Raw genomic sequence first — 8,564 nt, 5'->3', positions numbered from 1 at the left:
CAAAGGTGAGATCGAGAAATTTTCCATCAGAAGAAATAATTTTCTTTTAGAAATGTTTTGAGCTCCTTTCTTCGCAGTCTCCTCTCTTTCCTCGCAGTCTTTCCTCTCTCAGTATTTAATTTCAGATAAGTGCATATCTCCCTCTTCTGTATGATTCTCCTATCTCTTCCCCACACTCTGGCTGTGATGACTCATGAATAGTACCATACTGAGTCTGAAGTATCATTTTTATAACAGACAAAAGTATAGATCCTGCATATGCTGAGTGATACCACGGAAACAGAGTTTCCTGTTTTCTTCCTGGAAAGGCTAATATAAAGAATACTTTAAAGAGATGGGGAAGGAAGACCAAATTTGGTATTTAAGACATCATTCTGGATTTGTTCAGCCATGAGATGAGTATGTTTATGGGGGATTTCATATTATCCTTCAAGGACACGCTGCTACAAAATCACCAGGGTAAAACAAGTTAAGAGAAGCAGTTAACAGGCATGAATACTTTGTTTTGAGCCACCCAGTAAACAGAAGCCTATGAGTTATCTTGCAATTATTTTTCACACTACTTATCATTACTTAGTGATTAAGATAGTATAATATTACTAGTGTTATGTTAACAAAAAATGCCAAAGCTACAATTGGACGTGTTTATCTGAAGACACAGAGCATGCATGTCCTTCTTTTTGCAGTGACCAGGTAGGTGTACCGTCATGCAAAATATCCCTGCTGTTTCCAAAGAGCAACTTTTCATTAGTAAAACCCATCTGTATAACTGCAATTCTAGGCACGATTATAATGAGGATGGTAACAGCAGACAGTCAAGGACACCTTATCAATGTGCCTTTGCTAATTTGCTCATGGAGTCAGATTCTGTCTCGTTTAACCTGTCTTCACATTCCACTGACAGGAGGTTACTTTAGGAATACATCAAGGGAGAACTCAAACACCTCAAATATTCTCTCAGTTTTGATAGATGAGAATTAGACACTGTTACATTGTATTATCCATTTTAATAGCATGAGATAGAAGTATTAAACCAGTGATGATTTGGCTGAGTAGCTTTAAAGCTCCTGGGGTCTTTTTTGCATCAGTTTATGTTTAATTATTTGAATTTCCAAACAAAAGACTCTCAAAATTGTTGTCACAGGTGGAGTAAGAAAGTGCTGTAACAATTATTCAAACATAACGGTTGGTGGCAGAACTCCAGCATGCTTTGCAATTGTAATAGGGAATTCTGTGATTGACTAGATGTATGTGTCAGATTTGGAGGGCCTTGTCCATTAATGTAATGTTCCTTACTCTTCCCATTTTCTGAATTTGAAAGAACACTAACTGGAAAACCTCAAACTCGCAATACCTAAGTAAGTTTTAGGTAGTTTTAAGGACCAGTGAATCATCTGCACCTTCAATGATGTTTTTTTTAATGCTGTGCCTTGGGATGTACTGAAAGCAAAATTCTTCATGTTTTCCCATTTTTTTGAAGTTGAAAAATACCTGGGTCAAACTAGGCAAAATAATCTAGAGGTAAATGCTCGTCCACTAAATCCAGCTGTGAAGGATCTTCATTCAGTGCAATTCTTGCCATTTTACTAGAGAAAGAGTTTGGATTGATACGACACAGGCAGAAAGGTTCCAAAATTTGTGTGCTGAAGAGCTGCTGTGCATAGAAATGCCAAAGCTGCAAAGCATGAGGAGGTGGCAATTTCTTCGCAGTTAGCTGGTGAAGGTAATGCTGCTTTCCTCCGTGGAAAGTCACAGCTCACATACTGTTATGCTAGACTAAAGATTGGGAAGATTTTCTGGTTCCGTTAAATTCAGTAGCAGAATTGGCATTACTTAATGGAATTTGGTTTTCAGTTTGAGCTCTAAGAAAGCTCAGTTTTGAAAACGGACAAAGGTAGTTGTATAAAGAAACACTTGTCATTAATGTTTTTATTTTTATTTCTTCAAAATTTGCTGTACAATCCTGCAAATCTTATTTTTTTTTTAATTATAAAAGGTCTATGCAGATGCCAATCAAATCTCTTGGGGGAGGAAGAAAAGAATTCCTTCATTCCTTCTTAGCATAAGGTGGAAATGGCATATTATATGTCCTCAGAAAGAGAAGGTAATTAATTGAAAATTTAGAGTAGGACAAGCCCACACTTAAAATACAAAAAATTGAGAAAAGTAATACTTAATCTGATTTAGCATAGTTTTTTACAAAGCCACAGTGCTTTAAAAAATCAGAAAAATATTGTGTATATTGAGATGCTGGAAGGACATAGTACTGAATTTGCAAATATTCTGTATTTTCCCTCCAATGAGAATAACAGCAAAAATCCTTGTAAAAAATATTTTTAAAACGAGTATATTAATACACATATTAGAGGTTAGCTTACTACTATTTTCAAGCATTAGTAAACTCTAAACAGAATGTTAACCGTGAAAGGATCCCTTTAATTTCTACTAGACTCAAGTGCGTGGACGTTGTTTGGGTGTTTTAAAATGTATTTCTGGGAGGATGGAAAAAACATTGGAAAGTCAAAGGTTCAAGATAACAGCAGTGTGTTCAACATTTTGAATGATAAGTATAGTTGTTGCCATGATTTGTATGTGTACATAAACACATCAGCTGTTAAAAATAGAATGCAGCTGACATTTGCAGAAATAAAATTTTTATGGTACTCTAATTTAGAAGTTAAATAGCAAAATAAAACATTTTTGTTCAGTTTCTTTCATTTCTTCTACTTCATGGGCTTTTCTTAGTAGTATAAGAAGACCTAGCTTAAGAGTCTTAATTGTTTTATCCAAAACACTTCTAATGCAGTTACACACACCACACAAATAACCAGAGTCTCTAACTGCTATTCATACTACACCTGGAAGTGAAACAGATATTTTGATGGGTGTTTAATATAGTCAAGCAACTGTAAGAAACTTTAATTTTCTAAAACTTCTGTATTAGACAGACTGGGTTTGATTTTTTTTTTTTTTTAATATCTGCCTTAATATGATTTTATGTAATTATTTTTCCTATATCCTTCTTGAAGGTCTCCTAGCAGTACATGGTTCTGCATATCAAGTGAAACCTATCCACACCAACTACTAAAGTATAATAACCTGGATTGGATTAATTTTGTCAAAGAAGATGTGATAATTACCTAAGATTTATATGCTTTTTGTTGTTCATCCAAGTGTTGTTCATCCACTGTTCCAGTCAATGAACACTGCAGACTGTAATTTCAGGGATAAGCCTTTAAACCACTCGTATTCCTTATGTTGCTCAGGTAAATGAAGGGTTTTATAATGGACTTATGGTCTGGCACAATCAAACTTAAATGCTATAGAAAAATCTGTAATGAATCTGTAAAACTTGTTATTATTGAAGACTTGAACTGCTTAATTAATATCAGGAAGTTTGCCTACACGTTAGCTATGTTGAATTTACAGGATGATGGTTAAAATGTTTATACCTGTTGTCTTTGGCCTTCTATCCCACAATTCCTAATTCTGCTTCTATCACCAGGTAAATCAGGCATTCTGAAGGGTCACTAAGCACGTGAATAGTTGCATTAGTAATTCAAAAGGGAATTTGAGAAGTTACTTCTCTGTATTTGAACTGGTCCTTCCCAAACAAAACGATTCTATGGACTTCTTTGAGATGTGTTATCCATATGTATATTCTGCAGTCCTAATCTCTGTATCCTCTGGCTTGGAGCCCTGTATACGAGGGACTTTGTGGTTGAAAGAAAATGGAAAGAAGGTGTTGCTCTAGTTTTTGTATCTTCAGTTTAAAATATGAGAACCCTCAGGATGCTTTCCTGATGTCTGGGAACTGTTGGCCAGAATTCTTCTACCTTGAGGATGGGGAAAGATATGCTTTGATATGAGGATGTGCATATGGATAATACATCTCAAAAAACTTAAGGAAGTAAGCTCTCATTTTTCTTTTTTTATCTTGCATTTAAATATTGTAGTGACTTGATAGTGAAATCTCCCCCCCACCCCCAAAAACCCACACAACAACAAACACTTTCTGAGTTATAGTGAAAAACACGCACTGCACACAATATGTGCAAACTATGAATGGTCAGACCCAAATTATTTCTAAAAGGTCAGAAGTTAAAGGCTGTGCTATAGATCAGCTGAAGGAATTTTTCCCTCTGTCTGCTATAAATTATTTTCTTTTATTTGCTATCATCTGTTGCTGTTTCTCAGACTCATAAAAAAAAACAGAACAATGGTCAATTTATATCTTTTATAATGGGATACCATTTCATTTTAATAAAGTCTGATTTACTTATGATGATCATTTCTATGGGCAGCTGCACTGTTGACAATGATTTCACATTTGTAGCAGTCCGTGGAAAAAGTAGAGAATGGTCATATTGTCCTGTTCCCAAAAAGGAGAGGAAAAGGAAATGTTCTTTCCTCTGTGTCAGATGTCACCTAGATGACCAGGAACTGAAGTGCTTGCCCATACCTACCTCAATGCTAAAAGCTCAGTTGTTAGTGATTTTGGTGTTTTACTTCAATGCAGATACTCTGGGAAGGCTGGGAGATTGAAAACATTAACGTGAAAATATGAAAGATGCTGGGGGGAATAAAAACAGAGTTTAGTTATATAGTTAGACATAATAGTTTATAATAAATTATTAATAGGCATAATAGTCATAATAGTAAACATCTGTGCAAGAAGAAATTAATATCTGGAGAATTTTCTTCATCAATTAATAAAAAGACTTAATTTTTTATGCATAGGGAGCTGTAACATTGAAGGCTGATTTACCACAGAAATGAAACTGCCTTTTTTTCCAGACTCTGCTGATAGGTTCATAGGCCTTGACAACAGATGGAAGATTGAACTAGCGTGAGTGAGTGTATGCAATGCTGTCCTGTTGAGCTGCTGATTTAGCTGGAATTCTAGCGATTTAGTTGCTACTGGTGTGCAAAAAGATCTGCTTGGAGAGAGGCAGTCTTGTTGATGATATGAGTCAGGCAAATTTATTTCATAATACTCTATAGAACAGGTATTTTTTTCTCCACAGGGGAAGTAGGCACCTGCGGTTTCATGTAGTTGTAAATGCTGTAACACATGTGCTCCCTGTGCAAATTCTGTATTAACCCTTCAACTGTAAATCAACATCAAATTGTTCATGTAACTTGCTCTGAATTTCTACAACAGCCAACCACATTTATGATGAGATTTTACTCAACCAAAAACATCTGGCTATTGATAATCATAATATAATTTCCTAGGGAATATGACATTGCTTACTAATAGACATGGAACCCAAGATTATACAAAGGGCCTGGGACTGATACAGTGTTTTTCCCACATCAGAGTAAAGCAACCTTTGGGGACTACACTCTGCCTTTTATTGGAATATTGGCTATTAATACCTTTGACAGTACACTAAAAATACAGATCAAAACTGAAAATAGAAGTCACCTCTTCCATGGCTGAGAAAATTTTATTTCTAACCCAGTTACAGAGGATTCAACTTGTCAAAAGACTGGATGCCTAGCATAGCAAAAGGGAAAATTAAACAGTTAGGGAAATTACTTGTTTTATTTATTTTTTACATAGTTGCCAAACTAAACTGTGTTTCAAAGAAAAAAAAGTTCCAAGAGGATTTTACGTCAGTGCCAAGAATATTTTCACTGCAGCTCGCTACTGCGTGGTGAAAGTAATCAACAGTGCAAGCTGTGGAACAATAATCATGATATAAGACTTTTTCAGTAACATTTTCTAAGCCTTTTATGAATGCTGTGGCCACACCCTTTTTAGTAATGCTTTATTTCTTAGATGATTCAACCAATTTCAGTGGGTCTGGTTATGAAATCAGATACTAACAGTGTGAGTGGGACATGCATCAGAGGTGTTGTTTGGTGTGTCACAAGTCAGACTTTTTTCCTCACAAGAGCACAACTGGGGATATAAAGGCCATAAGCAAGTGTTGTTATCCTCATTTTGCATGAGAAATGGATAGGAATTAGATAGGAAATAGATCCACTTCAAAGCAGAGATGAGGCTGGTGTCAGCTGAAGAGAGAATGCAGGGATTCGTGTCTTAGTCTTGAGCTTCTTTCAACAGCCTGTAACCAGTCAGTGTATTTGGTTAGAGATCATTATTGCAGCTTTTGCTGTTTTGCAATAACCTGCATGATAGAACAATCAACCGGGCACTGTTTTATGCACCAAACAAGTTCTGTGGCACTCCTGCAACAAGTCATCTATTGATGGAGCATGGTGGGAAACAGAGGGCTGCACAGCAAGAACTGCAAGAGAAGGAAGAGGTAGATTTAGGGCAGACATTAGGCAACGTGTTTTATTTCCTCGGCAGAATCCCACAGAGACCTCTGAAGTGTGAGTTACCTTGGGGCAGCCTTTTGATGAACTCTGCAGGGGCCTGTTTCAGCCCCATAGCACTCCTCGGTACTACTTCTCCTGTAGAAGCGCATTGCTTGGTGTGAACCTGGTTTGCAAGAACAACTGCTTTATAATTTTGATGAAAATCAGGAATGATTTCATTGCTGTCAGTTACATCATACTTATTTCAAAATAATTAAAAGTGAGACTAGAATTAGACCTATTTGTCTTTAGCAACATCTAATATAGGGGATGTACCCATAAAAGTCATTAGTCATCAACAGAAAGGAAACTGTCAACTCTTTATTGTAGCTTTTGCAAACATGCCAAGGTGTGATTTAGGTGTTAGGAAGGAAACCAGCATCTCTTTGCAGAATAGTTGGACACTGCTCAGCTACTGAGGGTGGAGTGAGAATAATAGTTACAGTGAATCAGGAAAGCAGGGCAGAATTCTTATTTCTAAACTTTACCTTCTTTGCTTAGACTGTCTTTAGACCTGAAAAATACAGGTATATTTATTTGAATAGTCCTGCTCTTACCCTTAAATTGGCTTGTTAAAAATGAACACTTTTTTAAGTATAACTGTCAAATATCACTGCATTTTAAGATAATGTTTTGGACTGATTTAATACTTGGATTCTGGATTTTGAACACTAAAGAAAAAATCATGCTCATTAAGATTTAAAAATGCTGAGCAAACAACAATTGCAAGTTGTGTTACATTGACATTGTTTGTCATCTTAAAAACCAGGAATTACAAATCAGTAACTTAAAAGTGGGATGTCTGTTTTCTAATTTTCTTGGCAGCAGCCATGATGATGGCTCAATGTTTCAGGAATCCATCAGAAATAATCAGACCTGAGCAGCCTCAAAGATTTCTCCATTCTGCTCATTATATCGATACTGCTGGGAGCCCAGGTTTTGCACGTTAACATAGTGTTGATTAAGACATAAATCCCTGTGTAACTAACTTTGCCATGGGGCTAGAAAAGTGCCAGGTCCCCATATACCTGTCTAATCTATGTGAATTGCTGCTTTAGGAGCAGTTGTAAAACCGCTATGGCATCCTGATGGCTATTTTTCAGCTGAATTGTCCCTAGTTTAAAAAGATGTTAAGCCTAACCATAGTTGAGAAACACAACTAATTATTCTATTTTAAAATATTTCTGGTGTCTGGGCTACAAAATGTGGTGAGCTACTTTTTGTCTTTATTATTGTTTTTCCATTGGCTGTTTTATGTTGGCAATACTACTACTGAAAAAGACCTACCACCTACATTTCATTTGAATTTGCACTTGTGTTAAGTGACATAATTGTTAGTATTTATTATTATACTGAACTAGTGCCTACAGACTGTAGTCACAGAAAATAAGTTTATCTTTACCAGGCACAGTACAAATGCATACCAGAAATAGAGTCCCTCATCTAAAGAGCTTATAAGCTACTCGCTTTCACCTTCACAGCCCTATTTTTTTTTTCTGATCAATAGGGCTGCCTAGTGTATTTCCATAGTTCTTCTTTCCTCCAAAACAGACACGCCTCATCATCTGTAAATTATTTGTCACTACTTTCCCCAGGTTGTTGACCTAATGGGACCTACTTCTGGTCACTTGCTGTTAATCTCGTTCGAGATTCTCAGAGTGGAACTGGGGCCATTTCCCTTTCTTCGGCCCGTCTTCCTCGGCTGTTTTGAACACCGTGGCGGTGGGAACGGAGCCTCCAGGGCGGCACAAGCCGTGCAAAGCGCGGGGCACGGGCACCGGGAACAGGGCGGCGGGCCCGTGCCCTTCTCACCTCTGGCGTTTAGCGGGTCCCGGCCTCCCCAGCCCGGAGGCTGAGGGGTCAGGGGGAGGCCGGCGAGGTGAAGCCCGGAGCCCTGGCTAGAGGCACGGACCGGTCGGGCCACCGGTGCGGAGGCAGCTGCCCCGGGCCCGAGCGGCGGCACTTCGCGGAGGTGGGTAGCTCAGAAGGGACCCAGAAGTGAGGAGCGGAAGGGAACGACGCCCAACCGAGGAGCAGACGAGAGCTGGGAAGGGCGGAGAGCCGGGCCGGCTGGCGGAGGCGGGCGGCAGGCGGGGCGCGGAGCCGCGGGGCGGAGCCGCGGGGCGGGCCTGGGCCGGCGGCGAGGGGCGGGCCCCGGGGCGCGGCAGGGGGCTGGCACGCGCACACGTCTCCTCCCTCCGTCTCCCCTGACAGCCGCTGGGCCGCCCTGG

The sequence above is a fragment of the Nyctibius grandis genome, chromosome 10 (genome assembly GCF_013368605.1).
Source record: "Nyctibius grandis isolate bNycGra1 chromosome 10, bNycGra1.pri, whole genome shotgun sequence".
NCBI classification, from domain to species: domain Eukaryota; kingdom Metazoa; phylum Chordata; class Aves; order Nyctibiiformes; family Nyctibiidae; genus Nyctibius; species Nyctibius grandis.
This window is presented reverse-complemented; position numbering follows the sequence as displayed.